Raw genomic sequence first — 18,720 nt, 5'->3', positions numbered from 1 at the left:
TTTTAATAGAACATTTAATGATGTTGAATTCTTAAAACATGAAAGAGGAAACAAATTGGATTATAGGAAATTAATATTTTGGGTAGTAGTTCTAGTATTATATGTAACTACTACTGTTAATGATATTAATATTATCTATAACAAATGAAACCAATTTTTAATATAATAATATGCCAGTCTTGAGAAATTGTCGGTGGCAGAATAAGCATATTTTACTACAAAAACGAACGGGGAAATAAGAGCTATCGTCTCCTTACAGCTGTCTGAGCAGAGTTAACTACATGTGTGGGTCAAATGAGAGCCCTTGTAGCACTTGCTCTAGCTTCAGGGGCGCAGGGTAGTCCTTGGAGGGGCACCAGGACTTCAAAGGAGAGCGGCTGGGGGCCAGATGGGGCCAGTGGGAGCCATGAGAGGGTTATTTTGGTAAGTTCCTTACAAGGTCTTCTTGTTCTTCCCTGGTTACTCTCCTATTATTTACACAAAGAAAGTCATGATACTGAATGATAAAAGAGAAGAAAAGAATTGGTCTCTAAACCTCGAATTATTTATCTGCAATAGCTGGCTCAATCAGAATAACCCCTCTGAATTATTTAATTGAGGATTATAAAGTTTAATTGTGAACTTGCAATAAGGATGGTGTGTGTGTGTGTGTGTGTGTGTGTGTGTGATTGTTTTGGAAAGACTCCTTCCTGGAAGAATGAGAGATGGATGCATTGCAAGCTCCAAAACTTGGCTTTTGTCCTTAAGAGATCTCAGATGGGTTGGTAACAACCCAGAGATAAGAAAGTTAAATGGCCCCACTTGGTGAGAAGAAAGGGAGGCATGTGAACTTAATAGTGGAGAGGTTGCTAAATACAGTATCTGCTGGCAGTTTCCATAAACTACAAAATGCTCTTTAAGTTCTTCGAACCAAATTACCTCAACCACTAGATAAGGTTTCAATGCATGATATTGTTATGCTGCAGGCTTTCTCCCCCCTTCCAAGTTAATATCTTTGTTTTGATTTTGGCTGGGGAAGTTCCTTTGTTGGTCAGCCACAACATTTCCATTAACTCACATAAATTCCCCATCTCACGACGCCTGCCAGTTTTCTCCCTGCCCAAACAGGATAGATAACATTAGCCGGGTTGCGTGAAACATCTAAAATTAAAATTATTTTTCCCACAGCTTCCGACCACTGGGTTGTGAAGTATGAACTTGGGAATACTTTTTATTTTAACTAGGAACTAAACATTTATGTATGATATGAGGAATTGTTGATAGGTTTTAAAAAAGAAGAGAATGCCAGAGTTGCTTTTTGATCTTATGAAATCTAGTGTGCCTGTTCTAGCTGCCCAGGGAGTGGTCACTGAGAGCTTGTATGTCTTCCCCGTTCAGCTCCCAAAAGCACGAAGTTACCCTTTCGACCTCAGAGGCCTAATCCAGCAATCCAGTTAGTCCACAATCCAAGTGGCCTACATATTTACTAAATTGCTATTGGATGTGAAGCAAATTGGTCCTTGTGGAAACTGTGGCAGTGACTACAGGGGTAAAGTTAGCTAGTATTTCATGGTTTAAATAAACTAAAGAAATGAGTCTATTACTGCAATACCTAAGAACTTCCATTTATTGAGCATTTCACCATGTATCAGGCATGGGCCAAGTACTTCAAATGCATAATCTCTTGAGTTACTGACAACAAGCCAGAGAGATGAATATTATTTTTCAAATTTTATAGATTTATAGGCACCACTCCTTTTAACAATTTGCCCAAGGGTATATTGTAACCAATAAAAGAGCCAAGATTTAAACACGATACCAAAGGCTGTGCTCTGAATCATTACTCCATGCTATTTAATTGAATCCCAGTTAGCCAGGCTTTGGGAAGAATGGAAGAGAATAAACTTCCTTGCACTTGAACTGGTTTCAGATTCAAAGGATCCCAAGGAGAGTCATATACTGGTTCTGTGAAGTATTTGTATGGGATCTTCAAAGCTCCTGAAAAGATCCCCATTAATCTACATGCAATTCTGTTTCTTTCTCAGAGGGACAGGATCACTTGGTGAGGTCTCAGTTAGACATGTTTGTGACAATAATGATAGCAATAAGCCCAAAGAGTTTTCATCTTCTGCCAGGCACTGTTCTAATTGTTCTCCATGCAATAACTCATTCCAATCTTCACAACAACCCTATGAGGTGAGTTCTCATGTTCTGGGGGCAAGATGTAGTGGGGGGGGGACATTTTCCTATTCAAATATATGAGTGAAGTGTGACCTACTGTATTCTCTTTTTAATGATTCACATTTCACATCACCCTAGTAAAGTCTCTGAGAAGTTCTGCTGTAAAGAAACAGCTTTGTTTTAGCCAGCATATCCCAAATTTATTCTAATATATGCTCCCATCTCCACTAACACCTATTAACATTTCATAGAGGACAAATTGAAGATCGCTGTTCCAGATCTTCATAATAGCTCAATTCAGAAGCAAACCCCTAGGCAAACGTGTAATGGCCAGGAGGTGGGGAAGAGGCAGCAGGTGGGGAGGGATGTTACTCCAGCAATTCCAGAGACCACAGTAGAGACACTGGGCTCAGGTGACCAAAGTTGCATTTGACATGTCAATCAAAATGTTGTTTGCCAATGCTGAAATAAATTTAGGAAAAGTCTGGCACGTCACCACACCTGGGCACTTAACCAACCCAAACCTTTAGTGTTTCCGCTACTTCTAATGCAAATCTTTCATCTAATAATATGGTGATTCCAGGATTTAGGGCAGGCTGGCATCATACATGTAACTGCTGATAATAGGATCAGTTTGTTCAAGCAGAGATCATGTTACATTTACTGGTAATGGTTGTTGGTCTTTCATTGTTGGTCATTTCATTTCATTTTTTTTGTTGGTCATTTCAGGCTTGCTGCTTATCTCTGAGGAGAGGTTCAGCAAGTGACTTAGATTCAAAATCTGGTCACCTTCCTGGCTCCATGGGATCACTTTAGGGTGTAGTATTAGGATGGAAACAAAAAGGAGTGATGCAAGGTCCATGGAAACAACTGGAGAGAGAATCCAAGTGGCAAAGTGAGTGAGGGAATTACCTGTCACTGGAGTTCAGGGTTTGGAGTTGAGGGGAACAGTCAAATGGTTATGAAGGCTTTGAACAGTTAGAGCCTCAGTGAAGAACTTCGGTGATGGGTGGGATTTGAAAAACTACAGATGAGGACCAGTAATACTCTGGTGTGTGTGTGTGTGTGTGTGTGTGTATGTGTTAGAGGCCAGGCCAAAAGGCAGAAGCACTGTGGCCAATTGAGCCTGTGTTCTGGAAATTGCAATAACTTGATCTGGCTGCATGGAAGGGCTCACACGAGACTTCAGAGAAGTAGGTTAAAATCAAGTTATGGGGTTCTTTGCAGGCCAGGCCAAGAATTTGAAATTGCTTCAGTAGTCAAAAGAGAGCCCTTTAGGTTCTTGAGCAGTGGGGATGACATAAAAAGCGGCGTCTTAGGAGGAATCGCCTAGTGGTGCTAGGTGGGACTATCTGGAAGGTAAGAGAGAAGGCAGAGGGCCATGCAGCTTGCAAAGGCACCTGTGCACCCTGATGAAGACCGGGATTCCTACTGCAGAGGACTGGAACTAAAAGGAAGGGCTTGAAAGATTTCTGGGTATAAGGGTGAAGGCAGTCATAGGAGAATGCAAGTGTACCAACCTGGGTGATTCCTAAAACAGAGGCTGAAATAATTGACTCTGAACCTCACTTGATGTGGCACATCAACTTTGTCAATATACTGAATAATTTTACTCTTGATATAAATAAGCTCATTGTTTCATACCCAAGCAGTAGCATTTCAATAATTGTCTGTAGAAATTCTTTTCAAAAAGGAATTTTCCTGGGCGCCTGGGTGGCTCAGTTGGTTAAGCGACTGCCTTCGGCTCAGGTCATGATCCTGGAGTCCCGGGATCGAGTCCCGCATCGGGCTCCCTGCTCGGCGGGGAGTCTGCTTCTCCCTCTGACCCTCCCCCCTCTCATGTGCTCTCTCTCTCTCATTCTCTCTCTCAAATAAATAAATAAAATCTTAAAAAAAAAAAAGGAATTTTCCTAATCCACTGGGAAAAAAGGAAGAAAGAAAGAAGAAAGAAATAAAGAAAGAAAGAAAGAAAAGAAAGAAAGAAAGAAATGGCTCTTGATAATCTGTGAGGCTCCATTAATTGTTTTTCCCAAGTGGTATCCACCAAGGGTTTATACTGGAAGGCCATTTTTCCTTTGCATAAATTCTATACTCACAGAGTACAACATTTTTTAATCTAAAAAAGAAATCATCTGATGCCTTTCCTATTTAGCATCCTACCTTCAAGGTCTGTGCCATAGATTTGCAGCTTCCTTGTGGTCATTTTCTTTCTATATGTGCAGAAGGAAAAAAAGAAAAAAAATGTAGACGAATCTTTTTGATTTAAGCATTGAGTATATTTTCCACTTCTTTGTCATCCTTCAATAATCTGTTCAGTGCCCAAGGAGGTTGACCTGTGAGAAGTGCATCCAGGCACCCTTGCCTCTGGTTACCACTTGAGTTTGGCCATCAGAAGAGACTAGCAGGGGAGAATGGTAGGAAGAGATTCAGTGGTGTGTTGGAAAGAGCCAATTTTGCACATTTTCCCCCAACTCTGCTTTCAGTGGCATCATGTTGTTAGCTTGCAATCAGCCATGATAGGAGAATTTATACCATGGAAACGAGGACATGTTGTAAATCGGGATTTTCATTTTTGGAAAATCAAGTTACCAGCATACCAGTAGAAGAGTGTGTGTCCAGCTGTTTATACCTTTCATTCCCTCTGTTTCCTAGCCATCTAAGTTGGCTATGTACTTCAACCAAAAGTGGATGGAGGGAACTCTCTATTCAGGTTTCTGTGACCACTGCTTTCTCTTCAGACTTAAAAGAGATGATGGTTTCTTGTCTTGCTCACCTCAGACTACTGCACCATCTCTTTTGTTTCTCTAAACCTGCACCATCTAATACGGTAGCTACTAGCTACATGTGGCTATTGACTGTTTGATGGTGTGGACTATCATAGCAGTATAACGTGAATTGAATTTTTTATTTTATTTGGTTAAAATTAACTAATTAAAATTAAAATTTTAGAAACAGAAATGGTATAAAACATTTTTCCATTAAATACAACTTTATTGTTTTGGTAGGGCTTCATTTTAATTAAGACATTATTTGAACTGAGATGGGCTATAAATATAAAATACACACCAGATTTCAAAGACTTGATATGAAAAGAAAATGAAACACATCTAACTAATGACTTCCTCATATTTGTTTCATATTAAGATAAAATTTGGCTATGTTGAGTTAAACTACATACATTATTAAGAGTAATTTTACCTGTTTCTGTTCACTTTTTTAATGTGGTTACTAGAAATAGGAACCACTATTAGACTTTCCGACTCCAAGCCTTGCCCATACTCCTGTAAATAGCCCCTTTATACTCTTTTCAAATACACAGCTTAAACATACCATCAGCTTCTGACTAGTGAAGCCCAACTGATACCAACACCACCACCACTACCAAAAAAAAAAAAAAAATCTGTGATTAATTCATTTTTTTCTTTATGAGCTAACTTACCACTCTCTTTTTTAAAGAGAAAAGAAACAGGTTTATTTTGGAGGAATACATCTAGTGGACACTATTAGCTAGGTGACACTTAGCTTCTGATGTTTCCTAAACAATCTTTACAATGTGGTCTAGTGGAAGAGTCCTCAAAAATATACCCCAGCTGGAAGGAAGTATTAATATTGTTAAGTAGCTTTCATATGCCAGATAATTTTTGGGTAGACTGTCTAATTCAACTCTCTCAATAATGCTGAGAGATAGGAATTTTGAGATACCCTCATTTTACAGACCAGGAAATTGAAACATGGAGAAGTTACTTGCTCAAGGTCACAGAGCTGGTAAGCATGGAGGCCAAAATGAAGCCCAGATTTTCTTGACTTCATAGCCCAGGATCATTCTAACACATCGAGCAAGAAATATTCCTTACTCTAAGGCATCTTAAGCAAAATTTAGAGGGGGAGAGTTGTTGATTTTACTAGATATTGATTCTTAAGTTTTCCCTGCAATATAGATGGTCATTCACCTCCTTTTCCCTCCTACCCAAACTCTCACACCACATTCTACTTCTTCCTTGGCCCCAAGTGTAATCATTTTTGAACAGCCCTAGAAAAGACTGTAGCTCACAATACTTCCATGAAAAGTTGCTTCTAGGGGTGGCTTGTCAGGTCACTTGCAGGAAGGGAGAGCCAGAGATTTTGTGGAATAAATCAGACCAATTTGGGTGGGCTGCATTCTGCTGAGCCTAGTCCCAACCCCAGCCGCTGTCTCACCTCCTCCTGCTCTAGATCCTTAATCAGAGTCCTACGTGGACGCTTAGATAGTCTCAGATAGCCTCTGAAACAGAGGCTCAGAGATGGAAACTGTACCCAAGTCACAAAAGGGACGAAGGTCCTCGACTTAGGGTTGAAGATGTCACAGTACTGCCTCCCATTCTTATTTCCAGTCTATGCATAATTTGATCCTCCTGCATTGACTCCAATTGACAACTTCTTGGGAGTTTTAAAGTGATGCTTACACACATGTTAGCAGTTATTGCACTGGACTTCACATATCCTCTCTTGCTAAATGGGTGTGAAATAAAAACATTTTTTTAAATGCAGGTAGGGACTGAACTTGAACCCATGTTAAGTCTGGAATTGTACACAGTTGTGTGACATTAAACATTGAAAAGGGAATGACAGGAACCTGTAGGATCACTGCAAACTGATCATGATTTTGTACTCCTTATTTAGTGCAAGGAATTCTTTGGATGCATAATAAATACTATCTGATTAAATGTAACAAAGCAAGGGATGCTTCCTCTTATACCCATCTTATTCTTTGGTCTGATCTAATATGACTGTTTGACCACTTAGATATCCTCTCATCTAAACTCTTCTGAAGATGAAAACACAGGCAATGTTACCTGGGATTAAAAGCTGATCTTAAAATCAGGCAGATGTGAATTCAGCTGTGTTACCTAAATGATACAGGATTGTAGACTATCTCCTTCACCTCTTGACACCTCAATTTCCTTATCTGCAAAAAAAAAGTAACAACATATCAGTTAGAGTTATTCAGATGTAAGCAACAGGAACCAACTCTTAAGTAACTTATGCAAAATATTTTTTAGAAGGGAATTTATTGTATAAGGATATAAGGATATGAGGTGGCTGAAAGAATCCAAGGAAAGAATGAATCGGGCCTCAGGAGAGTATGAACTGATGGAGTGCCAGAGTCCTAGGAAACAAGGCTAGATGGGAGTTATTAGGATGCCTCAACCAGAATGAGAAAGCTCTAATCAAATCTCATCCTTTGGCCTTTTTACTCAAGATGTAAATTCCCAGGAAGTGTCTGCATGGCCTGGTTAGGGTCCTGTATTCCTTCCCTTGGCCAAGGGAGGGCAGGGAAAGGTAGGGTGCAATAAATGAGAGAGACTGAGTTCTTTCTCTTTTTAAGATTTTATTTATTTATTTGAGAGAGGGGGAGTGAGAGCACAGGGAAGGGGTGGGGCAGAGGGAGATGCAGACTCCCTGAGGAGCAGGGGGCCCAACTCGGGGCTCAATCCCAGGACCCTGGGATCACGACCTGAACCGAAGGCAGCCACTTAGCCAATTGAGCCACCCAGGTGCCCTGAGAGACTGAATTCTTCAATAAAATATCAGGGTGCTGTTACCAAGGAAGGGGACATGGGTATTGAACAAGTAAAAGAAATGAAATGTTGTACAGACTCTTGACATAGAATCATTATGCCATTCAAATGAGATCATTGGCATTGGTACACACAGTGACAGTACAGATGAGTGGTCAATAAAGATGATTTAAAAAATTGTCATTAAGAAAGAGTTCATAATACAGTTCATTATTCTCTGTTAAAAATGGTCATGTTCTCAAAGAGCATTGTTTTATACACACACACACACACGCACAGCAGTCCTTTAAGTTTTACTAATGAGACATTGTAACAATTTGCTATCTAACTAGATGGAGATACATGGAAAACAAAATAAGTAGTAATTATGTCCCAAATAGTTAGCATACAGTTATTTAATTCAAAAATCTGTCTTTGCCATTTCAAACACAAGCCAACAATAAATCCCGCACCATCTATTTTAGTTATGGTAAATCATAGTCGTTTGTGGTCATGATTATGGCTAATTGAGGGATAAAGGATTTAATTTCAGAGTATGAACGAAATACACTCTTGTTGACATTTGCATGACAGTCTGGGAACAATAGGGGAAGAGCTAACAGCTATGTGATATAAATTCCCCAACAGAGAGAATAATAAAGAACATTTAAATCAATGATTCTGATTCTTTTTTTTTTTTAATTTTTTAAATTCATTTATTTGACAGAGAGAGAGATAGCGAAAGAGGGAACACAAGCCGGACGAGTGGGAGAGGGAGAAGCAGGCTTCCCACCGAGCAGGGAGCCCGATGCGGGGCTCGATCCCAGGACCCCGGGATCATGACCTGAGCCACAGGCAGACGCATAACGACTGAGCCACCCAGGCGCCCAATGATTCTGATTCTTAATGATGGTACTGATGATCCTAGAAGCTTGGACTCTCCATATTTATATTACACCAGCTGCTTCAGATTAGAGAGACTGTAGACTCTTCTGACATGTGTTCATTGATGGTGTGTGTGTGTGTGTGAATATGTCTCTCCAGTTATGTGCAAACAGAAAATCTAGAACACTTAATATCCTGACATAGTTCATAGAGGAATATATTCTGTGGCACACTGCTTTACCATCCTAAGATTGCCAGTGTGCATTGATCTTTGTAACTTTTTAAAGAACATTAAGAAAGAATCTAGTTACATTTGGCCTAAAATTGCTTAGGGACTGCATGACACCACCAGGAACTTAAAAGGAACAAACACTGTATTTTTTTTTATTTAAACTTCTGCTTTCACTTCACAACAATGTCTTCCATTAAAACTAAACAATTAGCACTGTCAAAGCAAGGCCTCAAACAATTAACATAAGACTCAAAGTTATTTCCCTCATCATAAATCTTCAGTAAAAGACAAAATATGTATACAATATGAAGAGGAACAGAGTATGCCCTCTGCTTCCATAACACAACCCCAGTAAGAGAAACTCCTCTACACTGATGGTAGGGATTTAGTGTAATGATATAGCTCCTGCAAAAAATTTTCAAGGAATTCTGTAAATAAATATAGTTGAAAGAAATTTAAAATAGTGCCATTTTGTAATTGTACTGTGTGCAGTTCACTGTGGGTATTAAACTGAAATCTGAGTCATCACCCTTTCCATTCTGGAAACATCTTAAAATTCACACGGTGCCTCTGGGCCGCCACTGGGGGCAATGTGGAAGAGACTTGGCTGACAGGTCTAAGGGAGCTGTGCCCCATCAGAGACTCAGGTTGAATTTGTATATATATTTGTATATCTGAGTGAGATTTTTTTCCTTCCTCCCATCCTCCTTTCCACCCTCCCTCCCTCTCTCCCCTCCTCCCTCCCTTTCTCTCTTCCTTTGTTTTAGTTAAACATTTTGTTTTGTGATAATTGTAGATTCACATGCAGTTGTAGTAAGTGACATAGAGAGATCTGGGGTAACTTTTGCCAAGGTTCCGCCAGTGGTAACATCTTGCAAAAGCATAGTACAGGATCATAACCAGGTTTTGACATTTGTCAAGATACAAAACATTTCCATTCTGCAGTTATCTATCATGTTGCCTTTTATAGTCATGTATACCTCTCCCCCGCCCTAATTTTGTCACTTCAAGAATGTTCCATAAATGGATTCATACACTATATAATATTTGGGGGTTGGCTTTTCTTACTCAACAGAATTTTTTGGAACTTCACAACAGGTGGTTGTGTGTATCAATAGTTTATTCTTTTTTTATTGCTGAGTAATATTTCATTGCATGGAATACCAGTTTGTTTAACCATTGACCTGTTGAAAGGCAGGTTTGTTTCCCATTCTTGTCCATTGAGAATAAATCTGTTTTAAATACTTGCATACCAATGTTTATAGCAGTGTTATTTCTAATAGACAAAAGGTAGAAACAACCAAAATGTACACCAACATACAAATGGGTAAAGAAAATGTTGTATATACATAGCATGAAATATTATTCAGCCTTAAAAAGGAATGAAATCCTGATACATGCTGCACCATGGATGAACCTTGAAAACATTGTGCTATGTGAAATGAGCCAGACACAATAGGACATCTTTTGTATGATTCCACTCATGTGAAGTACCTAAAATACGCAAATTCATACAGAGAGAAAGGAGAGTTAGAGGTTACCAGGAGCTGAAAGGGAGAGGAAAATGGAAGTTATTACTTAATGGGTATGGAGTTTCCATTTGGGTTGATGAAAAAGTTTGGAAAAATGGGTAGTGGTAATGGTTACATAGTGTTGTGAATGTACTTACATGTCACTGAATTGCGCACTTAAATATGATTAAAATGGTAAAATTTATGGTATGTGTATATTACCACAATAATGAAAAAGGAATATATAAACACTTGTGCACAGGTTTGTGTATGAACAAAGAAGGCTTCATTTCTCTGGAATAGAAGCCCAGGAGTATAATTGCTGGGTCATATGATAGTTGCATTTTTATTTTTTAAAGAAAATGCTAAACTGTTTTCCCAAGTCCTGTGCCATTTTCATTCCCATCAGCAATGTACGAGTGATCAAGTTTCTCTGCAGCCTCACCAACATCTGGTGTTGTCACTGATTTTTTTAAAAAATTTTAGTCATTCTGATAGGTGCGTACTGATATCTCACTGTGGTTTTAATTTGCATTTCCCTAAGAACTAACGATGTTGAACATCTTTTCAGATGCATTTTGCCATCTGTATGCCTTCTTAAGTGAAATGCCCCTTCATGTCTTTTGTCTACTTTCTAATCGAATTGTCTTTTTACTGTCGGGTTTTGAGAGTTCTTTATATACTCTCTGTACTAGACCTTTGTTGCAGTTGTAATTTGCACATTTTCTCCTACTCTGTCACTTGCTTTAATTTCATAGAACAAAATTTTAAAAATTTTGATGAAGTCCATTTATCATTTTTTTCTTTCTGTGGATTATACTTTGGTGTTAAGTCTAAGAACTCTTTGCCTAGTCCTAGATCTCAAAAATTGCTCCTACTTTTTTTTTTTCTTACAAGTTGTAGAGTTTTATAATTACATTTAAATCTGTGATTTTGAGTTGATTTTTATATAAGGTGTGAGATTTTGGTCAAAATTATGATTTTTTTTCCTCATGGATATCCAGTTACTCTTGTACTACTTATTGAAAACACTGCAACTTCTCCACTGAACTTTTTTAATTACCCTAAAAGGACCCTCTTTCCTCCCTCCCCTCCTCCCTTCTTTTTTCTCTTTCTTTTTGGCTACTACTTTATATAATCTACAAAATCTCACTGTGGCTCGTTTTTCTTTGTGTAAACTAAGGTTTCAGCACCTTTGTGCTACGAAGTTGGATGCTCAACATGTCCATGGAAGTCATGAATTTACATTTTTTCTATATTTACCAAACACCTACATCGACATTTTACTGGTCCAGTTATGTACTTTCATAGTTGTCATGTTAATTAATGAGCAAAAGAGAGATGGAAACAGGTAGAATATTTTAGTCCTCTCTTTGTTATACTATGTACCCAATGTCAGCAACACCAATTCCTCTAGGTTGATTCCTGTTCTGCTGTATCAGGAGGCCCTGATACTAGGAAATGGGACACAGGAGACTTTCCAGTCAACAAAAGTGGTGAGAACAGTAACTTATGCAAACAGATCCTGTACCTTCTTCTGTCCTTCCCCCACTGCCTACCTGGACAAAGTAGACAGGTCTTTGCTTTCATGGAGGTCTTATTCTAGTGAAGGAGGAAGAAATTAAGTATATAAATGAAATAATTACAGATCAGAATAAATGCCATTTCATAAGGTTTTATCAGTTACACATGGGAATACTCCAAATCTTTGAATATTCATTGTGTAGAATGTGATATTAGAATTACAAAATGTGTCATTAGAGTGATATTTGTGTTGAATTTATTGACAATATTTTATTGATTTGCCCAGTATTTATTGAGTATACCAAAATTGTCCTAGTTGCTGATATAACCTTAGAGGACAAAAAATTGCATAAGTTTTGATCCCTAAGAATTTATAATTTACCTGAAGAGATAAGAATATACATAAAACACATAAATACATTAAATAAGTGTCATATAAAGAGAATCAATGATAAAGATTAAAAACAAAATAGTTCAGTGAAGAGGAAAAGTCCCTTCTGTTGGGAGTGGGCCTGGGAAAGCATCACTGAGCAACAAAGATGGGCTTTGCAGCAAACTTTAAAGTGGAGGCAAGATTTCAAATAGTTCAAGACCATGAAGGAGGCAAAGGACAGTGAGGATGATTGCCCTAACAAAGGATCAGTGTCCAGAGAAAACACGGCTCTCTGTTTCAGGGATGACAGACCAGTTTTGACATCATAGTTTAAAAAGTAGGAGATTCAAATACAACGGGAATAAATGCGCTGTAACACATTTTGAATGCTGTGGGAAGATACCTATTTGTACCTGGACCCTATATGCACAACAGCTTCCAAAAGAATTAAAAGATTTAGGCTTTAAATAGGACGGAAGAATGTTTCCATTTGTGTGATTCCTTTTTAAGATTTTAGATTGAATAATGGATACAATGTAGTGGCTTATAAGAAAAATCTTTATTTTCCCAATTTCCCAAAGGCTTAAAATACTTGTTTGCATAATGTGTCAACATAAAATCGCAATAAGTTTATTGTTGCTTCAGTTCACTTTTAAAAAAAATTCAGACCACTTCTTCATGAATCCATAGGGCACTGATTCCGTCCATTTTTCCTGTATAGGCTGACCTTCTGATAATAGCAGCACATTTAAGAGTTGGAATCCTGACCCATATTGAATCTTTGCTCATGTCATTTGTCATCTTTGAGTGGGGAGATAATAATAACGTTTACTTCATATTGTTGTTGTCATAAGGATAAAATGAAACCATGTATGTGTTTTTTTTTTTAAAGAAAATTGGTAGTGGGGCGCCTGGGTGGCTCAGTTGGTTAAGCGACTGCCTTCGGCTCAGGTCATGATCCTGGAGTCCCGGGATCGAGTCCCGCATCGGGCTCCCTGCTCGGCGGGGAGCCTGCTTCTCCCTCTGACCCTCCTCCCTCTCATGCTCTCTGTCTCTCATTCTCTCTCTCTCAAATAAATAAATAAAATCTTTAAAAAAAAATAAAAAAAAATTGGTAGAGCACTAACTTAATATTATTAGGTAATAAACTTTATGATGGCTTGGACTACCTCTCAGATATCTTTGCATTTTCCAAGTGCCTTCTGCACTATCTGGTATAGAGTACCTAGTTATTTTTGGTAGCATTACTGAAAATAGCAACAGTACCACAGTACATTTATTTGCCTTTACACATAGAATCTGTTTAATAAGTTTGTTGATGAATGAATGAATGTTCCATGAACTTATTTACAAGGAATTTAGCATGTAACTATCTTTTTAATCAGAGTAAAGCATCTAGACTAGAGAACATATTACTTGTGTCCAAAATTATTACTTGTTATAATTCTGATATAATTTATAGTGTCATGCTGAATAAAAGTCAAATTACATGTCTTCCATTGGCTTTACTTTGTGTGTAAGTAGACATTATAATGATATAATAGTATATAACATGCAGAAAAGTTAAAAAGCTTAAGTTTCAAAGTTTCAAGCCTAAACATTTAAACTTAATTTTTGATACCACATAGACAGGCATATGCATGTGGGCATGTATATATATGTACATACAAATATATCTTTCGGTATATAACTATATATGTAAATATATAGATGTATAGATATTATTGATATACAACCATATAGTCTCAGTTGAAATTAATAGTACTAGTGCCTCAGAATGTGCTGAGTTTCAAATCACATTGAAACAAAACAAACATGTATAGCTCTACAACAATTGTCTTATTAAAATTAAAACCATTTCAGAGTTCTTATCACATTCTAGGTGGGAGGAGCTTTCTGTAATATAGACTGGTGTACCAGAAACCATAATATAGACAAAAATGAAATTTTATGTGTAGGTCTGTGGATGAATAATTTAAGACTTATGATAATAAACTGAAGTGACTAGTTTTATGAATTTTCCCCTTATGAATCTATTTGACCATGTATACAAGTCTTATGTGGTTAAGTGTCAAGGTTTAACAAGCAAACAAATGTCTGGGTACTGTGATGGATGAGAAAAGACAGAAGTGAATCCGTGCACAAGTGCAGCGAGTGTGAGTAAGTTGGTAGTAAGGCTGGGAATAGCACAGTGTTAGCTGAGTGTGTTACACACTTAGCAGAGCAGACCCTAAACATGTGTGAGCCCTTATGGTTTTGGTCAGCAACACTGTCCAAAAGCGACGTGGGGCTCCTTCTAGGATAAGTCACAAGTATGTAATTTACCATGGAGTGATCTATTTATGGTACACAGGAGGATAGCTTGCTGGTTGTTTTTTCTACAGTTATTAAATCTTAGGAGCAGTTACAATCCAAGATACTGTATAACTGCACAGAGATGACAGGATGCTTCCTACAATCTTCCTGTCTTTGAAGAAGATGAGATCAGAACTCAAGGAATGAGAAAAATGTGACTTTTTGAGCCAGCTGAACTTGCCTTCAAATCCTGGCTCTTTATTTAACTTTTGTTGGCCCATGTTTTAGTTTTTTTGTGCAACAGACAAAACAGTATGTAACTTGCATGGTCATTTTGAGTAGTAAGTGAGGTAATGGATGCAAATATACAATATAATGCCCAACATCTTTTAGATGGTCATACTCCCTCATGGTCTAACACCATATCTCCACTACATTTCCTATCATCCACAGGGAAATTAACCAAAGAATCTTATTTTTATAAATTCTAAAATTAAAAACTGTAAATGTTTTCTTATTGAAAATTGATGCTAATTTATTGAGAATGCAATAGCTTCTCTTATATTCGTAGCTATAAAAAGAAGCTAGCAATTGTTCTGAGAACATTATATATGTTATTTTAAAAGATTTATTTATTTGAGAGAGAGAGAGAGAGAGGGTGAGTGGGGGGAGGGGCAGAGGAGAGAATCTTCAAGCAGACTCCCTGCTGAATGGGGAACCCAGTGGGGGCCCCATCTCATGATCCATGAGTTCATGACCTGAGCAGAAACCAAGAGTTGGACACTTAACCGACTGAGCCACTCAGGTGCCCCAAAGGTTTATATATGTTAAGTTTTGAATACATGCCTTGATAAATACCCCATCCAGTAGATATTATTATAAGTATTTTGCAGATGCTCATGATTATCATGAGGAAAAAAGTACCATCTTACCTATACTGGCCTTATAACAAGAAAGCTCCATAAGAAGAAGACATGTTTATCCTATTTGTAGTTTCACAGCACTTTGCTTTGCACTTCATAGGCAGTCAAGAAATATTAGTTGATTTTTTTTCTCTTGAAAACCTTCATTGCTAAATCTGGAAGGATGGCATTATAGAAACTCTGCTTCTCTGATCCAAGTACTAATCAAGAAGCTCTAGGTAGTAAAGATCTATTTAAGTAATAAGTGAAAAAGCAAGAATTTTGCTCTGTAATTTGTGACTAACTTTGATAAATTTTGCTTCTGTGAACTGGTTTGTTCATTTGTGTAAAGATGGTGGTAGAAAGGAGAGGGGGAAGAAAGAGAGGGAGGAAGGGAGATGACACAATTCTTTAAATTCTCAGGTGTGAGAAATTACTAGTGAATTATCCTTGAAGTGATCAGATTGCATTTCAGGAGGTTGCACTGAAAAAGGTGTATTAGCAAAAAAATTATTATAGCATTACCAGCCTGAGGCACTTACTTCTTTGTACCTATTAACTAGCATCACAAATGAATGGACGCTCCATCACAATGGATTTAGAGTACCAAAGAAAGTAGTCTCAGGTTGCTACAGCTGGATTTTTTTCAAGGGTGGAAAATAAAATAATGAGGATACCAACTGGGCCACCCACTGCAAAGTGTGGGTGACCAAGTGAGCCAACAGAACCTCTAATGAGTATTTACTCCAAAGGACTCTGCATGTAAACTACTTCCAGACTGATGCAGTGCCAAGCTTAAGGGATTAAGTCCTTCAGTGGCTTTTGTTGATCAGCAGACACGGCATCTAGGACCAAAGGAGGGGTCTCCTTATTAAACATATCAAGAATATTACTTTCAGACAAGAATAATGCAAAGAATGGATCAAAGAACACTATAAAATAGATGGAAGACAGTAGAAATAAGTAATAACAGCATCATTCATACTCTGGATGTAGGGTGATTTTATTTAGTTAAGGCATTATTTTTCCGAATACTTTAAAACATCGTTTAACATTTATGTGGTCTGGCCTACATTATAGGTAGTTGTGCACATGTCTTTGGTTTTGATGATCTCAGGGGCAGGAGTTTCTCTGCTCTGTCTCATCAGCGTGCCATTAATCTTCTGGTCTTTTCCTCCTCCAGCATTAAACAGAGTATAGATGTAAGTTTTTTAATAATCATTTTTGAAATAAATTGAATCATGCAGTTACTATTGCTTTAATAATATAGAAAGCACGAGGAATAACATAACATGGTTTTCTTTTAGGAGAAAGAGATCTGCGAACAAAGAAATTGGATATCCAGAGGGAATAGCTCAATATCATTTAGAAAGTTAGTGGCGGGGTTTATCCTGACTCAGGGATCTTGCATATCTCAGACAAATCAGATCCCTCAATGTAATGCAAATGACAGGGTACATATGGAAAATCACATTCTCAATATGTTTACCCAGGGAAAACACAAAGCAAGAAAATGTTTGCACACTGTGACAAAAGTCAGTGCTAGAATATGTTCTAAGATGGCCACCCAAACAAATGTTTACTTCTGTAAAGCAAAACAAAGCAAAACAAAACAAAACCTAGTTTGGTATTTTAAAAGGTTGAAACGTAACAACAACAGCTATTTGATTCCTTTTTCTTCCTGTTTCTAAATAGTTGTGTTAACATTTTAAAGACTTGACTTTTCTAGTCCTTCTCGAAGAAGTAGTCAGTTGCATTTAGCAGCAAGATTTCCTAAGAAATGCTGTCGGATGTAAATTGTGGCCATGTTTCCTCCCTTTAGATACAAACTAGTTATATGGGTATTAGGAGTTGACTCAAAATTTTGGAGCTGAATTGTCTTGATTAAAGATTTTTCCAATGATCAGCAATGCCAGATTTGCCACAATCCTAACATTCTATGGGTACAATAGGCCCTGTGCCGACATAGCAGCTGACAAACTAACAAAAGTAATACATGCTGATGATATTGATGATGATGGTAATAATAATAATAGCAACTGTTGAGTTGTTTTGCTGAGATTTTCACATACATCATCTCACTGAATCTTCAGAATGACAATGGCAAAGATAGATAACCATTACTCGTTTCTAAATGGCCTACAGTTGCATGCTTGCTGTTATATACACAGTTGGAAGGCTTCCAAAATTTCTGTTTATTTACAGTCTTAATTGAGCAATTCCATAAAGTGCCAGAAAGTGTTCTCATTTCTTTATGTTAATTGATTCATTTAATTCTCTCGATAACCATGTGAAGTAGAGAGTAATAATGCCCCTATTTTATAAGTGGGAAAAGTGAGGCTAAATTAACTGTTGCAGGTCATGTATCTGAAAAGTGGTAGAACTGGGATTCAAATCCCAGACACCTGGCTAGAGCACATTAATGTTTGACCCAAACTCAAAAATACGTGTTCTGAGGAAAATAATCACAGTGGCTGGGTTTTCATAAAGTTCTATCCAACTCATGATATCTCCCTCCTTTGTTCTGCAGCCAGCTTGAAGCAGACACAGGAAGTTCCCCAGGGCTTCTGTCCCTGGGGTCCGGCCCCCCATAGTGGAGCTGACAGGAAGGTTGGAATGAGGGTGGGGGAGGCTTCTGATCAAGTTGAACTCCTGGAGATGTTTCTGTGCTCTTGAGGACTCCGCGTCTTTCTTTGTCAGCTCCTTTCCATTGGCACCACGAATCATTCCAAGTTGTTTTTTCCTCCCTGCATTCTTGAGTTTGGAAAGCGGTAGCATATTACTCACACCTGAAGCAAGCATTCAAAGTAAATGTCAAAAGCTTTGAAAGGTGGTATCACTAAGAACCGGAAAACAACAGAGGGTGAAAGTATATCACAGAGGAAACATATTTCTTCTTCTTCTTTTTTTTTTTTTTTTAGCTATCTCCCCACCCTACCTCCTGACACACACACTTAAACACTATACTTGGTACAAGTTATGTAATTAATTTTCAGAGTAAAACTTTTTAAATTTTGGAGTCAGCATGGGGCTGAATTTCCTGAGCAGAGGGCTAGGAAACATGGGACGGGAGAAGTGAGGAAAAGGGGGCATCATCACTACTGGTAGAATAGGTCCTAAGAGTGAGGAGCCCAGGAAAATAGTCCTGAAGAAGAAGAAGTGGGAGTACCTGGGATGACCTGGGCAGATCCCAAACTGGAAGCAAAAGTTTTAGCAGAGACAGAGTGAGGGAAGCAAGGACTCAATTCCAAGCAACGATCATGAAACTGCTACTTTGGGGTAATTGACTCCTAAAAAAAAA

General features: G+C 38.0%; 1 protein-coding gene and 1 non-coding gene across 2 annotated transcripts in view; one reads left to right on the top strand and one right to left on the bottom strand.

Moving 5' to 3' along the window:
- DKK2 (dickkopf WNT signaling pathway inhibitor 2) overlaps positions 1-18,720 on the top strand; it is a 98,239-nt gene that overhangs the window by 39,737 nt on the left and 39,782 nt on the right. The window lies entirely within an intron of this gene.
- On the bottom strand, positions 9,024-9,138 carry LOC118027144. The gene has a single exon (XR_004683771.1). It is a non-coding gene; the product is annotated as a U5 spliceosomal RNA (small nuclear RNA).

The sequence above is a fragment of the Mirounga leonina genome, unplaced genomic scaffold, assembly GCF_011800145.1.
Source record: "Mirounga leonina isolate KUSES-001 unplaced genomic scaffold, KU_Mleo_1.0 Mir_357, whole genome shotgun sequence".
In the NCBI taxonomy this organism is placed as follows: domain Eukaryota; kingdom Metazoa; phylum Chordata; class Mammalia; order Carnivora; family Phocidae; genus Mirounga; species Mirounga leonina.
The sequence above is the reverse complement of the archived record's forward strand: the minus strand, read 5'-3'. Positions and strand labels throughout refer to the sequence as shown.